Genomic DNA, 16,822 nt, shown 5'->3' on the forward strand with positions numbered 1-16,822 from the left:
CAGTTTAAGTGGCCTGGGTATCTGAAATATGTGTGTTTTTAATTATTTGTGTCTATGGTTACCCACATCAATTATACATTATTTATCTCACTCCCTCATAAACAATGGAGTGCATTTTCCTAATGCTTTCCTTGGAATAATTTACCTTTTATTGGTGCTCAAGGGGTTAAATTTGGTAGACACTGCCTTGGCACGTAGGCTTAGAACAGTGTGGCACAAATGTAGTTTATTGCCATTGCAAATAGTAGACACTCAGACATTCAGGACCAGTGCAGTATTGAATGAAAATGAATTTAAACTGTGTGCCAGTCTGAGCTGTGCTATTGATGTGAATAGAAGGATTACAAGCAGTCTGAGGCTTCAAAGAATTAAGCAGTGTGGTAACCAGATGACATATGCTCACTTTCTGTGATTCATGCCTTGCTCGCTCATTCAGGCAGCCAGGCTGATTAATTTGCCTGCCTAAACTGGAAACCTCAGACACTCTGATCGCGTATGATTAACATGAACAAATGTAAACAGATCTGATTAATAAGAAATAATTTAAAAGGTTGAAGTCCCTCAAGTTAATAACTGGGCTGTGGTTTAGTTGACCAGATCCTATCGGGTATTTCAATGAGCTTAGTTAGTATTTCTTCTGTCCTGATTTAATAGACATGTTCAGGGAAATTTTAACCCAGTAGGATAGGCAGGAGAGCTGGGGATGATGGTTGGGTGAGGTTAAGCTCTTAAAGAAAAAATTAGTTGCCAGTCCCTCAGCTATCACAATCACATCTACCTCCAGATTAACTGGAGCGTGATGGCAGTCAACTGGGTCACCTGATCTCATTGGGTGCATTAGTCACTATAGTATCCTAATGAGAGTCTCAGGTTTTAGAATGGATTTGGATTTAATGGCTACAGCCTGGGCTTTTCCAGGGTTTGGAAATCTGACAACTGAAGGGCGGAGAAAAGAAAGACTTGCACTTAATGTAGAACTGCCAGTCTCAACGTGATTGCTTTTCCAGAACTGCTTGTGGGCTAGAAACAGCAGGCGTTCTTCCTCCTGGCCTATTGAGCAGGAGTAGGCCATCTAGCCCTTCGAGCCTGCCCCGCCATTCAATAAGATCATGGCTGATCTGTCATGGCTCAGTTCCACATTCCCGCCCTCTCCCCATAACCCTTAATCCCCTCTCTTATCAAAAACCCATCAACCCGCGTCTTAAAAATATTTAGCGTGGTAGCCTCCACCACCTCAACGGGCAGAGAATTCCAGAGATTCACCACCCTTTGAGTGAAGAAGTTCCTCCTCAACTCCGTTCTAAACCGCCCCCCCTTTATCTTGAGGCTGTGCCCCCTAGTCCTACTATCCTTTCTGAGCAGGAAGAGTCTCTCCACCTCTATCCTATCCATCCCATTCATCATCTTATACGTCTCAATGAGATCTCCCCTCATTCTTCTAAACTCTAACGAGTACAAGCCTAGTTTATTCAGCCTCTCCTCATAGCTCAACCCCCTCAACTCCGGCATCAGCCAGGGCATTGGTGAGGCCGCAGCTGGAGTACTGTGTGCAGTTTTGGGCGCCGTACTTACGCAAGGATATTTTGGCCTTGGAGGGAGTGCAGAGGAGGTTTACTAGGCTGATGCCGGAGTTGAGGGGGTTGAGCTATGAGGAGAGGCTGAATAAACTAGGCTTGTACTCGTTAGAGTTTAGAAGAATGAGGGGAGATCTCATTGAGACGTATAAGATGATGAATGGGATGGATAGGATAGAGGTGGAGAGACTCTTCCTGCTCAGAAAGGATAGTAGGACTAGGGGGCACAGCCTCAAGATAAAGGGGGGGCGGTTTAGAACGGAGTTGAGGAGGAACTTCTTCACTCAAAGGGTGGTGAATCTCTGGAATTCTCTGCCCGTTGAGGTGGTGGAGGCTACCACGCTAAATATTTTTAAGACGCGGGTTGATGGGTTTTTGATAAGAGAGGGGATTAAGGGTTATGGGGAGAGGGCGGGAATGTGGAACTGAGCCATGACAGATCAGCCATGATCTTATTGAATGGCGGGGCAGGCTCGAAGGGCTAGATGGCCTACTCCTGCTCCTATTTCTTATGTTCTTATGTTCTTATAGGCTTCTCTCTAGGTGATCTCCAAACTCCCCAACTATGATTTGATATCTTCACCAGCAGGTACCCCCCCCCCCCCCCCCACCCCCCTACAATCTCTCCCAGCAGTGATCTGCTTAGCCCCTGGTGATCTAATGTTCTCTGTCACATTATCTCCCTCCTTCCCTCCCTCCTCTCTGTTGTCCATTATGGCTTTGCACAGTGGACTTTCCTATCCAGCAGCCAGTCAGCCTCTCGATCTGACTGGCTACCATGTAAGAAACTGAATAAACAAAATGAAATCAGATCCTACAGTTCAATTCTTCTGTTCAATCCATAATTGAAAGTCTCCCAGCCCCTCAGAGTTCCCCCTGCTCCCTCCCCAGATCCAGGGCTGTTAGTTCAACATGGTAAATTTGGCAACAGGGTGGAGGAGAGGAAAATGGAAGGGAATTGTTTGTTGTCCTCTCTAAAGGACTATTGAGCAATTGTACAATTTTATTTACTTGTTGTTCTTTGGCAAGATAGAAATTTGTATTAACTACCATACAGCAGTTGACTGCTGAAATCCCATTGTTGGCAGGGGTTATGTTTCTGCAAAACCTCGCAAATGGCAAAATCTCAAATGATGAACATGCTTTTCAATGGAAGTCAGTATTCAATGAAAGGGCAGTATTGATTTTTTGAAGTTATTGTGGTACAGTACCTCTATATAACAAATGGAAGGAACCTCTGAATAATACAAGATACGTATTGAAAATTTAATAAAACAGACTATCTTCATTTGAGAAGCAAATAAAGAAATAAGTGGGATTGAATACATCCACCCGAGCAGGCATGTGGGGCTTTGCTTTAACATCCCACATGAAAGGCAGCAGCTTTGACAGCGTAATGCTTTCTCAATACTGCAGTACAGTGTCAAGTTTGATTTTTGCACTCAAACCCTGCAGTGTGATTTAAACCTGGAACCTAGCGATTCAGGGGCAAGCGTGCAACCAGCTGGACCACGGCTAACACACAGGATATACCAACGAGTATGCAGCGCACATATTATTCAGAGACATTCCTTCTACCACTACTATACGCCCACCCTCATACTTCCCTCTTTTGATCTACGTACGTAGATACAGACACAAGATTAAAATCTGCAGCTCTTGTTCATGAAGTCATAAGAACAAGCTGAACGCCAGCTCTGGTGATTTTGTGGGTATGTGTATATGTATAATATTATATCTGTAATGGAGGCCAGCTGGGTGTCTTTGTAAATGAGCGAACCCATTGTTCAACTGGCTTGAATGATCTTTTGGCACAATTCCCTGAAAGGCCTTTCTTTACATTTGTCTGCCCTCTTTTCCAAATATTTGTCTAATAAAAAGATGCACACGTACATGCACATGTAGAAAATATATATGTATTACATATTCTATACATATGCATGTTTAGAATATATGCAAAAACGATTAGTGCTGTTGGATCTAGCCTCGTATTCTGAACAAAAGACTGATTTCCTGTGAGAATTTGTGTCTGCGTTTGAACTCTTCAAAACCCAATGCCCAGAGAAATCATTTGCATTTAAAAGATCTGAAATCCCTGTTGGCACAGGCCTATATCAGTTGATTTTTAAAAATGGACATGTAATATGTTCTCTGGTTTCTTTCAAGATCATGTTTTGCAGCAAAATTTATTTTTTAAAATCAGGTTAAATTTTTAAGTATCGCAAATTGAAGACTTCTGGCTCTTTATTTGATATATGTTACAGCAGATTTACTGACTGAGCCAAGTATGTGTCGCAATGTATAGCTTGTTAAGTGTGGCTATTAAAAGGTGGGCGGGCATGTTGAAGCAATTTGAAATGCTAATTAATTTGCCCTGTAACCTCTGGAGGTGTGTTTGAATTCTGTTTCTTCCTGTCTTTGTGAATTATTCTTACCTAACCTCAGAAATTGCTCATCAAAGCAAGAGCTGATTATGATCTTCTTCCAAGGCACTGTATAATGAGAATGGAAGATTGGCTGCCAGTTGCTGCTGTCAGCAGGAGCTGAAGATTAAAGTGTACGCTAATCGCTTTCATAAAGACAAGTGTTTGTCAGCAGGTCGAAAATTCCTGTACCCCGACACCACTGACCCAACAAAAAGGTTGTGAACATCTTGTATGAAACCAAAACCCTGACCTTTTTTTGCTAATTCACATGAGGTTTTACTGGTTATCATTCAATGATTCGATTACTTTTTGCTCATTAGGATTACTGGAGATGTGGCTAATTTCTTTTGTCACTGAGGATTAAATATTTCTGTGTGACTTGTCCACTTTTTTTATTTCTCCCTTGCTTTGTCCCTGTCATGGCAGATGGTGGAATTTCAATTCAAAAAAAAATCTGGAATAAAGAATCTACTGATGACCGTGAAACCATTGTCAATTGTCGGAAAAACCCATCTGGTTCACTAATGTCCTTTAGGGAAAGAATTCTGCCGTCCTTGCCTGGTCTAGCCTACATGTGACTCCAGAGCCACAGCAATGTGGTTGACTCTCAACTGCCCTTGGGCAATTAGGGATGGACAATAAATGCTGGCTAGCCAGCAATGCCCATGTCCCAAGAATGAATAAAAAAAATACAGTGGGACATATGTAGTTGAGACTTAGACCACTCAGTTTAATTCTGAGTGCGATTCATGGTTGTGCATTAGGGTATGGGAGGGTGGGGAGCACCGAGTGTTACATCTTGATCTCAGTAGCATGAGGCTGGGAGATTTTATAACCCAGGCTTGTCTTTGTCCAGTTAGTTTTCGACATGAAAACAATGGGAAGGCAGAGTGGTTAAGTGCACAATGATAGGTCACAGGACTCTAGCACAAGAATTATGTAAGTCACAGAGCAGAGGAACACTAAACTTCTTTTGTGGGTCCAGAGAAGTTCTCCTGTTTCTCACAATCCTACAAGGAAGGTAGGAAAAAAAAGTTACGATTTGCAACAACAACAGTTTATAGAGCACCTATTATCTAATAAAGGCATTCAGAAGCAAACTATAACACCGAGCCATGTAAGGAAATACTTGGTCAGATAACTAAAACCATGGTCAAAGCGGTAGGTTTTTAAGGCACATCCTAAAGGAGGAAAGATAGATAGACAGGTATAGGGAAGGATTTCTAGAGATTGGGGCTTTAGGCAACTGAAGGCATAATCACCAATGGTAAGACCATGAGACATAGAAGCAGAAGTAGGCCATTTGGCCCAGACTCAATGGGCCAAATGACCCATTCAATGAGATCATGACTGATCATGACAGATCTGATGAACATAAACTCTACTTTCTACAATAATAGAAGCAAAATACTGTAGATGCTGGAAATCTGAAATAAAAATACAAAATGCTGGATAAACACGGCAGGTCTGGCATCACTGGCAGAGGGAAACCGAGTTAATGGCTGGAATTTTCACAAAAAAAATGAAGTGCAAAATTTTCAAAATCCCATTTTGGGATGGGTAACTTGCCCCTTCTAGCTACAAAAGTCCGGATATGAAAATGATTCCAGTCCCTCTGCAGCTGGAATGGGCTAGTTGCTCCTCTGTTCCATTAGAGGGGGTGGCTGCTGGTCTGCTGTACTGGAATGGACTGGCTGCTGGTTTGCTCTGTTGGAATGGGCTGGCTGCTGGTTTGCTTTGTTGGAATGGGCTGGCTGCTGGTTTGCTCTGTTGGAATGGGCTGGCTGCTGGTTTGCTTTGTTGGAATGGGCTGGCTGCTGGTTTGCTCTGTTGGAATGGGCTGGCTGCTGGTTTGCTCTGCTGAAACAGTCTGGATGCTAGTCTGTTCTGCTGGAACTGGCTAAGTGCTGGTGTTCTTTGTTTGAACAGGCTGCCTGCAACTGTATTCTGCTGGGACTGGCTGCTGGGATACACTGCTAAAATGGACTGGCTGCTGGTGCACACTGCTAAGGTAGACTAGCTGTTGGTGTACACTTTGGAATAGGCTGATTGCTGGGAAGGTCTGGCTGCCAGTGCAATCTGCTGGTCAGCCACCCAACAGCTCAAATTGAGCCCAGTGATCTGACAACAGCAATATCAAAAACTGTAAAGCAGGTACACTGTTAGAGCAACAATACGTAAGCACAGGGATGAGAAAAGGCATGCAGCATATCTCAGCTCACACCTCCGCGACCGTAATATTCCTATTCCAGCTCCAGTAATAATTTTAAAACACCTCTGGCCATTTTGGTCATTAATACTTTGCCCACGTTAACCTCACAATGCTGAATTTCTGATTTTATCCATGGTTCTGTCTTTCCCAAGGGACATTAAATATTTCCTTGCAATGCGTGAATGAGGAAAGGGAGAGATGAACTCTGGATGCCCCACATTGTATTGTGAGCAACATATTTCTGAGAAACACAGGGTCCCATCTGTCCATGTTGTTCGCTATTAATACGTGGTGTGGAGTGATAATCAGGAGCGGCCAGAACATGGGAAAACATCACATGAAATTTTTAAAAATCTTGCCAATATTCAGCACTTTCAGTAAATGGGAAACTAATTCAAAACAAAACAATAACTTTTCCAGCAGAGTTTAGCTCAAACTATGATTTATCAGGTTAAGGGGTCATATATCACATCATTGTTCCGCATCTACAGCATGGGGCTCAAGCCTGACTTTGGATTTGAGACTGAAAGAAGGAAGCAGCTGTTACTGCATTTAAAAAAATGCATTTTAAGAAAAATCTTTTATTTTCCTAATGAGAAAACATGTGTTAAGTGCCCAACCAACAGCAACAACTTGTATTCATATCTTGCCATGCAAACTCTGGCTAGAATGAGATTTTTATGTGCAGGCGTGATAGTCTTTCTTCACAGTTAGCATGAATGGATGTTAGTCATCATCACAATTCTGTTTCATGGAGAAACATCTTCTGAATAAAATCTGGTTGTAACCAATCTATTTGTCGCTCTGATTAAGTTCTTGATGTGAATTTTGTAATGTTATTTTTGCACCATTTCATCTTCTCTAGGAGGCAGAATGACACCTTCACTGAGTTATTTTCTGACAGTTTAAATTACCCAGGCATAACTTGCTGGGTAATTTCACAGTAAATTATGCAGGCAAACTGCTTCAAAAAGGAAGTTAAACAACAAACTGATAATCAGGATTAGATTCTATCAACACTGTGGTCAGGGTCAATGGGGTACTTGAGGTGCATTCAGCTGTGAAAGGAAATAAAAAATAAACACAGTTGGCTGGAGGATGATAGCAATCCATTGAGCTGGCAGCTGAGGTTTTTACTAGGCACTGCACATTGAATTTGGATCAAAGGCTTCAAGTGCATTGGAGAGGGTTTCAATATTATCAGCTTCCTGGAAAGTCTGAGCAACTTCAAATCAAAACTGTGTGCGTGCACTGGGGCTGAGTGCACAGCTCTGTAGAATGAAACCTTCTCCCATCCTTGGGTGAAATTGACATCTCCTCTCTGTCAGAGAACTTCAAAGGGGTCTGCTCACACCTGAAGCTTCTGACAGGGAGAAAGGAAAAGCTCTGCTGCAGAATGGGGTACTGCACTAATTTAAAATCCTGCTAGGTGACCAGAGGACATGGAGATTAAAGAGACCTGATTACTTCAGAATTTTCACAGCTGATAGGCAGGAGTGAAGATGCTGATCACAGGGATGCCTAGAATTATCTTGTCAGGGGTGATCTTCAGGTCTGCCAGAGCTAGAAGGGGCCATGTAGCCATGATACCTGCATCCTGGCAGAGAGTGGTGAGGCCAATCCTTTGCCCCCAGTCAGCACCAAGACCTTGAGAGACCCGTCCTCTGCAGCCTGACAGCACCTCTTCGAGTCCCGTCAGAGCACAAGATGTTGGGTCAGGGTGTCAGTGCCAGGTTGCCAAGGAACAGTGCACTGTTGGCACTGCCAAAGCAGGTTTCTGAAGGAAGGCTAAGTGGGGGCCTGAGGGGGAAAGGGGCTGTGCGGGAGGTTCTGAGGGGGGAAGGGGTCTGAGTGGGGGTTCTGGGGGTAAGGGGCTGTGCGGAGGGTTTGAGGGGGAAGGGGCTTGTGTGAGGGGAAAGGAGACTGAGTAGAGGGTCTCTGTGTGTTGCTGTGTGTTGGGTGGTGGGGGGTGGTGTTCTGGTGAGGGAAGGGATTTTGTGGGGTTTTCGGAGGGGGAAGGGAGCCTGAGTGGGGAATTGGGTCGGATAAACCTCATGCCAGCATGATTTGGGGTGGGGAAAGATGTCTCTCATGTCTAAGGGGTTGGTAGTGCTTCCTGAACCCTCTGAGGGGACCTGTATGAAAGCCTGCCCAGTGCAGATCGTGTTTGGGAGGCGTGTAAATAGTGGGAGGTAATTTAGTTGGGTTTCAAGCCCTCTAATTATATTTATAATAGTTAATTTGAATATTTATTGGGTTCCCACCCACTCTGAGCAGGAACCTGATCTGGACTGGTGGGGCAGGCTGGGAGTATCACCATTTCTCTAGGTCATCATGATTCTTGCTGGGAACTAGTGGGCCCAGGGAATCCCCCCCTAGTATCTTTAATCAAAAGCCAGGCGTTGATTGAACTGATTAACTATATCTGTAGGGTAGAGCATCATTCTTTTATGACGTTACGATAGGAAGTGTTTATAACATTTGTTGTTAACAGTGTTGGGAATGGGTTACAATATGTTCATATGAATATTCATGTGACTATTTTTGGTAGGGTGTGACTTTGTGACTGTTCTGTATCTGAAGGAAATGTATAAATTGATTGCAATAGAATGTGAACTCTGGGGGCCCAGAGGAATGAACATTTGTCATTAATCTATGTGACTCTGGTTACAGAGGTGACACAGAGTGGTTTGTACCTTTAGCCAATGGACAGGTGAATTTAGGCTATTTATGGATAAGTGGGGGTTGGGGGTTTAAGCTTGGATCAGGCATGCCAATCTCTGGATCTGGCATTGCTGGCTCTACCAGGCCAAATCCTGCCATCGTGATGGCAATGATCACACTTCACTGCTTTGTGTTCAGTACATGTAAAATCATATTTAATAAATTCTGCTTGATTCATAAATACTAATTATTCGTACTTTGTAGATCAAGCACAACTGAGGACTTCAGTGTTAAGAATTATGAAATCAGAACTCAGAAATTTTAATTAGAAGGCTTTTGCACCTCAAAATCCTACAATCTTACAGTAAGGAAACAAATTACTTTATACATTGATACAATGGTAAAAAGTTGGTCCTTCTAAAGCAGTAGTGTTCAAAGTGTAGCTCACAGAGCATCTGTGGTCCACAAGAATCTTTCAGGTGGTCCACGGGCAGGTTGAAAGTTAAGTCATGATGCCTAACACCATAGCCAAGGCCATAAAGGAGAACTTTCTGGTTGCCATATTACCAGAAGGACGTGTAAGCCTTGGAGAGAGTGCAAAGAAGGTTCATTAAGATGTTGCTTGGTCTCGAGGGTGTTGACTATGAGAAGACGTTGAATAAACTAGGATTGTTTTCATTGGAAAGATAGAGGCTGAGGGGAGACCTAAAAGAGGTCTACAAAATTATGAGTGGCATAGACAGGGTGGATAAGCAGAAGCTTTTTCCCGGGGTGCAAGTGTCAATTACAAGGGAGCACAGGTTCAAAGTGAAAGGGGGAAAGTTTAAGGGAGATGTGCGGGGGAAGATTTTCACACAGAGAGTGGTAGGTGCCAGAGGAGGTCGTGGAAGCAGGCACATTAGTAACATTTAAGAGGCATCTAGATGGGTACATGAGTAGGGAGGGAATAGAGGGATACAATCCGAATAAGGGCAAAAGGTTTTTTTTAGTTTAGCTAGGGCATTCATGATCAGCACAGGCTTGGAGGGCTGAAGGGCCTGTTCCTGTGTTGTAATTTTCTTTACTCTTTATTTTGTTCTTTGCCATCTTCACCATTCATTTGACATCACACATCCAGACCAGCTCCCATGTACACAACATGAGTCATCATAAGCACAAACAACAACTGTTGATTTTGTTTGATTCGTAGAGAGGGAAGATAAATATTAGTTTCTCAGAAGATGATTGATGTGGTAACATATATTAGAATGTTTCAAATAAATTTGTTCTCTTGTGGTATTAATGTTTATAATATGACAATGTCTATGCATTTGTTTCTGACATTAATTAATCATTTATTTATAATATTTAATACAATAATTAAGGTCCATGCACCTAATACATTTAGAAGCAAAAAGAATCAATGAAAATGTTGATAGTTTCCATTGATTCCTGTAAATTAGAATCATAGAGGTTTGCAGCATGGAAGAAGGCCTTTTGGCCCAACTTGTCCATGCCACCCAGCTTTTACCATTAAGCTAGTCCCAATTGTCCCAAAATTTGGAGATAGTCAGGCATTATCACAACATGCCTTATTTATAGTTTATTGGCAGGCAACACTGAAGTCACACACTCTGCAGAGTGAAAAGTGAGAAGCTCACATTCTGCGGAAATGATTTACTTTTATGTAGACTCCATCATCGATTTCAGTAAGCAACATTTGGCCCATATCCCTCTATACCTATCTTACCCAAGTAACTGTCTAAATATTTTTTAAAAGACAATATGGTACCCACATCTACTACTACCTCTGGCAGTTCAATCCAGACACTCACAACCCTCTGTGAAAAGATTGCCAGTGTTTCCAAGTATTTTCTGATTCTGATGAGTTCTTTGTGGCGACAAGTGGAAACAATTATAGGATTGGTAGATCCATAGGGTCTTTTTCCTGCTTAAGTGTTCCATGGATGAAAAAGTTTTGAGACCACTATCCTAAAAGAGAGTTGCTAGAGAAAAGAAGCATATTTAATGCTAAAGGAGCAAAACTAGCAGTCATTAGATTATTGCCAGTTGTTGGGAATTCAGCAGAAAGGAACACAGAGGGTGAATTTCAATTGCAAAACATCTGAACTGAATCTTCAGTAGATAAGACAATCAGGCAAGGTGTAGAAAGGAGTGTCACTCATTCAGAATTCCCTCCTAATGGCATTGTGGGTCAACCCACAGAACATGGACTGCAGCGATTCAAGAAGGCAGCTCACTACCACCTTCTCAAGGGTAACTCGGGATTGGCAATAAACATTGGCCAGCCTGCGATGCCCATGTCCCACAATTGAATAAAAGAAATTAGCTATAATGATTGGCATGAGGTATGGATTTTAAAAATAAAGAATGTGACTGTAGATAACTAGAGGCAATTTAGTGAAGAAAATAGTTGTACAGGAAGGATGAGGTGCATTTGAGTAGGTTGACTGGTAAGAATTAGTTGAGGACCCATCTGATATCCATTCCACTGAAATGAGCGATCGGTCAGCCAGATTACAATCTCAGTGATGGGTGGAATTTTCCCACAAAATGGCGAAGTGTCAGGTTCTGAATGAAAACTGACCTGTTTCTCCCCAGTGAAACAAACAGGTTTTCTCTCCAAATCATCTGACACTTTGCTAAAAAAAAAGCAGGAAGATACGTTTTGTGCCATAATACTTGAGGGCTGGGGCCTAAAGATGCCACTCAGGTCAGCTCCACAGTGATTGGGAAACAAAATCCTGGCTGATGAGAACAGAAAAAAAACCGTTCCATTAGAATCACAGAATCACCGAAACACTACAGTACATTAGGTGAAAGATTCAGTTTCTGTGGAGAAACTGGAGAAGTTGAGGTTGTTCTTCTTAGAGAAGATTAAGTTTAGAGGAGATTTTTTAGAGGCGTTCCAAATTATGAACAATTTTGTCAGTTAATGAATAAAAACTGTTCATATTGTCACAGGATTGGTAACTAGAGAAGGTAGATAGATGGTGATTGACAAAATAAGCAGAGCCATTTTGTTTTACACAGTAAATTGTTACAGTGTAAAATGCATTTATCAAAAGGGTGTCTGATGATGTTGAGAACAAACAGAATCAGGCACTTGGACTACAACCATCTTGCAATACTTGACCCAGGATCTATGGCCTTAATCATTAGCTCGATATTTTGCATGATCACAGCCACAAAATCCTGGAATCTCTGATGCAACACCTTAATCAGAGGCTTTAAGGCATAATTCAGAGTACAATCTGTAAACCAATACTGCAAAATCCACAGTCTGAACTTCAATGGAATGGGTAGTAGTTGCTTGTGGTTAGGATTTGGTGCCAGACTTATCTCTTAGCTGAGTGTAGTCTGAGGTGTGGCTTACATGACTGCTGGAGTGTGGTAGTGCCCAGAGTAGAGCAAGATGTGTGTCTTATCTTGCCAGCTCTGGTCAGCTTGCTAAACTTTTTTCTGCACTGGCCCTATGTCTTGGGAGTCAGAGGTGACACTTAATGCGTGTACTACTTTTCTCTAGGTGATACAACAAATGATTCAGGCTGATCTGCCTTTTTTTTTAATTCCAAGGAAATGGTCCTATCTGACCTTTATTAAAGTTACAGATCTTCTTTCTGCCAGGTTTGCTTCTTCCAATCCACTTCTTAGTGGACATCTCTGTTAAATGAAAATGTTGTTCAGACACTGGCTACACATAGAATGAAGCATTAAAAAAAAGAGTGTGGGCATGATTAAGAAGTTCACAGATCATATGAAAATTGCCTGTGTGGTTGATAATGAGGGAGAAAACTGTGGATTGCAGAAAGATATCAATGGACAGAAAAATGGTAAATGGATTTCAGTCAAAAAAAGTGTGAGGAACAGAGAGTTTTGGATGTGAGAAAAAATTGGAAAAGAGGAGGCTAAGGGGGAGTTAATTAATATATTAAAAATTATAATGGGATTAGACAGAATGCATTCAACAATCTTTTTCTGTTAAGTTAAAGCTAATAGGTAAATTTACAGCAATAGATATAAATATTATAGGGAAGTTGAGAATAATTTTGTTTCACCCAGATGCCTGGGGGGAGATTTAGAACTCACTGCCTGAGAAGTGGAAGAAGTAGAAACCCTTCCCACTTTTCAAAAATCCTTAGTTAAGCACTCTAACTGGAAAATGGGAATTGGCTGGATAGATCTTTCTGGCCAGCAAAGACATAAGAGACTGAATGGCCTTATACATTGCCTATGTTTCTAAATTCTGTGTTTCTATATAGAAAATTAGCCTGTGACAAACAATCAACTCCCAACCATTGGTAAGAAAAATGGCATGTGTGCTATATTTTTGCAGTGTTTCCTGGCGGTCTTATTAGTCAGTCTAAAGTTGCACTTGCTTTACACTAGTTTTTATGTTCTGGTGTGGGCGATGATCTATGTCAAGAATATGTTAGTTTAACTTCTGTTGTAGGAAAAATGCTTGAATCCATCATCAAAGAGGAAATAGCGAGGCATCTTGAGAAGAATTGTTTGATAGAGCAGACGCAGCACGGATTCGTTAAGGGGAAGTCGTGTCTGACGAATTTATTGGAATTCTATGAGGATGTGTCTAGCGCAGTGGATGGAGGGGAACTGGTGGATGTGGTGTTTCTCGATTTTCAGAAGGCATTTGATAAGGTGCCGCACAAAAGGTTGTTACAGAAGGTTAGGGGGCATGGAGTTGGGGGTAAGGTGTTAGCGTGGATAGGGGTTTGGCTGTCAAATAGGAGGCAGAGAGTGGGTGTCAATGGGTGCTATTCGGATTGGCGGTTGGTGACTAGTGGAGTGCCCCAGGGATCGGTGCTGGGGCCTCAGCTATTTACCATTTATATAGATGATCTGGAGGAGGGAGCTGAGTGTAAGGTGTCAAAGTTTGCTGATGACACAAAGATAAGTGGAACAGCAAATTGTGCGGAGGGTGTAGAAAGTCTGCAGAGGGATCTAGATAGGCTGAGCGAGTGGACGAGGACCTGGCAGATGGAATACAATGTTGGCAAGTGTGAGGTTATCCATTTTGGCAGGAATAATAGTAGGAAGGACTACTACTTACAGGGCGAAAAGCTGCAGCATGCTACGGTGCAGAGGGACCTGGGGGTCCTTGTGCACGAGTCGCAAAAACCCAGCCTACAGGTGCAGCAGGTGGTCAGGAAGGCAAATGGGATGCTGGCCTTCATAGCGAGGGGGATTGAATATAAAAGTAGGGAGGTCTTGCTGCAACTGTACAGGGCACTGGTGAGGCCGCAGCTGGAGTACTGTGTGCAGTTTTGGTTGCCGCACTTGCGCAAGGATATTTTGGCCTTGGAGGGAGTGCAGAGGAGGTTTACTAGGCTGATACCGGAGTTGAGGGGGTTGAGCTATGAAGAGAGGCTGAACAGACTGGGCTTGCACTCGTTAGAGTTTAGAAGGATGAGGGGGGATCTTATTGAGACATATAAGATGATGAAAGGGATGGATAGGGTAGAGGTGGAGAGGTTCTTCCCGCTCAGAAAGGACAGCAGGACTAGAGGGCACAGCCTCAAGATAAGGGGGAGGCAGTTTAGAATGGAGTTGAGGAGGAACTTCTTCACTCAAAGGGTGGTGAATCTCTGGAATTCTCTGCCCGTTGAAGTGGTGGAGGCTACCTCGCTAAATATATTTAAGACGTGGGTGGATAGGTTTTTGGTAGGCAAGGGAATTAAGGGTTATGGGGAGAAAGCGGGAAAGTGGAACTGAGCCACTTCAGATCAGCCATAATCTTATTGAATGGCGGGGCAGGCTCGAGGGGCTAGATGGCCTACTCCTGCTCCTATTTCTTATGTTCTTATATTAAGAATTCCGGTGCAAATTTCCAATGACAGTGAAATTGGTGTAAATTTATACATTAGAACCAAGGCAATTCAACACCTGCACTTCCAACTTTTCATTGGAACCCTTCCTAATTATTTCACTGAATATTACTCTTGGACTGCTGATGTAAAGATAAATTGCTTGGGGGCAAGTTGTTGAAGTATGCAGTCAAACTTCACATTAATGCAATACTCCATCGGCTCTTGTGGGGGTAAACAAATAGCTATCCAGCTGGCTGAAATGAAGACAGTAAGAATATAAAATCCAAATTTGAATTAGTGGTCTCCCTTAGAAATTTTGCTTTAAACTGTTAGGCTGCCAATCCCAGATTCCTGTCTCCCATGTCTATCTGAGTAGAGTGTGGTGCCACAATTTAATGTGACAGTAACATGGATCTGATTCCAAGACATGCCACAATACATCATTGTTGTTTTTCAGCCTTGTTTTCTAAAGAGATTTTAAAGTTATCATGTAATTACCTACAGTACAAAAATGGTGCAATACAAAAATCTATATTTTGGACCTGACATCGGTTGAGATGATCCAGGATTAGATGAAAGCCTGCTGGGAACTTCGCGTGCTGTCTGTTGCCTGCTGGGTATCCCCATCAAACAATCAGTCGATGTTTGCATTTGTCTGAAAGAAAGCTAAACCCTATTCAATGGGATACATTGAAAGGTCACTCATCTTTGTACTGGGCATTCCTGTAACTGTATATAAAAACTCTACCAGTGCCTAAGACTGAAAATGTGTTGAGTGATACTGCCTGGCTATGTTTTAATTTGATTCAGAGTAACATAGATGCTCTTAGCCCAGAACATTTCTAAAGAAGTACAAGGTACTTACTTGAAAGTTTGTCCAAGTTGCACATAGTCTCCAACACTGGCAGTTTAGCTTCAGCTTCTGTACCACTGCATTTAAACAGGCAACTAGATCTTCACCTCAAACTATTGAGATTATTGACTCAAAAATGACACCGGGATAGATCAGAACTATTTTAAAAGGTCTGATATTGCTACTGATTTGGGCACTGCTCATCTGTTTGAAACAAGCAACAGATGTGTGGCCTTTCTCCTCTACTTCAACACACTCCCCTCATCAATCATACATTTCGCCTCCATTACTGCAACTTGAGGAGATGCAGAATGAGCTTCGGTCATCTTAGATTGAGTTGAATTACTGGCAAATTGTTGCTAATATCATTCCTTGCCATGTTGGCAAAGCTGGAACTGTAGCTCCATTCATCTCCATGTATGATGGATAGTATGAGTTCTCGTAATTCAAGAGAATTAATTACATCTATTCTGTTACAATGTAAAAACAATACTTCTCATTCATCGCGGTTTGAATGGGCTTGTGATATGATACAGCAGATAACTTCTGTAAGCCATTATTACCATTTATTGAAAACGTAGATACAAAAACAGATGCCACTAAACCAATTCATTGATGCACGGATGTACCCTAAGGCTGACTGAATAGCAATCCATTTTTCTGTGTTAAATATGTTGGGGTAGCAATTGGTAGATGTTTCAGTTGCTTTGTGGATACATTTAGATGAATTGTTGTTCATCGTATCAGTTTTCCCCAGTAACTTCAGCAAAACTTCTAGAGAAGCAGCACAAACAGCAACAGTTTACACAATTTCTTCATAGTTTCCGCTGAAGTCATGGAGGCAAAGTGGATGAACTCTGTGGACACTATCCCCCAATCCCCATCCCATTTTTTTGAGGTAGACGAACTCCAAAGTTCTGAAATTGAGCCAAACTAGAGGATTTGCAAAATCAGCTTGACCACTCCAATTTAAATCACTTCAGATTAGAGATTAGCATTTTGCCCCACTGAAAAACACAACTTTGTGCTTTGGTTACAACACGTGAACTTCTCACTCAGCTCCCCTTTCTTAAAATATTTTTACATGTCACTGAGAGATGAGAATCGAGATTTATCAGAAATCTTTGCCTATCTGATTACCTCATGATCAGTTTTGTAGTGGGCATTTATTTCCAAGCCATGAAATGTAGGCCAAAATAGGGCAATTCTCCTCATCGATAACCCTTTTGAATCAAAAGATGGCATGTCCATATTCCCTGCATCCC

At 42.2% G+C, this 16,822-nt stretch overlaps 1 protein-coding gene across 2 annotated transcripts in view; it reads left to right on the forward strand.

Moving 5' to 3' along the window:
- Positions 1 to 16,822, forward strand: part of LOC145349004 (E3 ubiquitin-protein ligase SH3RF3-like) — a 312,100-nt gene that overhangs the window by 194,339 nt on the left and 100,939 nt on the right. The gene's annotated exons all lie outside the window — the stretch shown is intronic.

The sequence above is a fragment of the Carcharhinus amblyrhynchos genome, chromosome 10 (genome assembly GCF_965287045.1).
Source record: "Carcharhinus amblyrhynchos chromosome 10, sCarAmb.v2.hapA, whole genome shotgun sequence".
Lineage (NCBI taxonomy): Eukaryota > Metazoa > Chordata > Chondrichthyes > Carcharhiniformes > Carcharhinidae > Carcharhinus > Carcharhinus amblyrhynchos.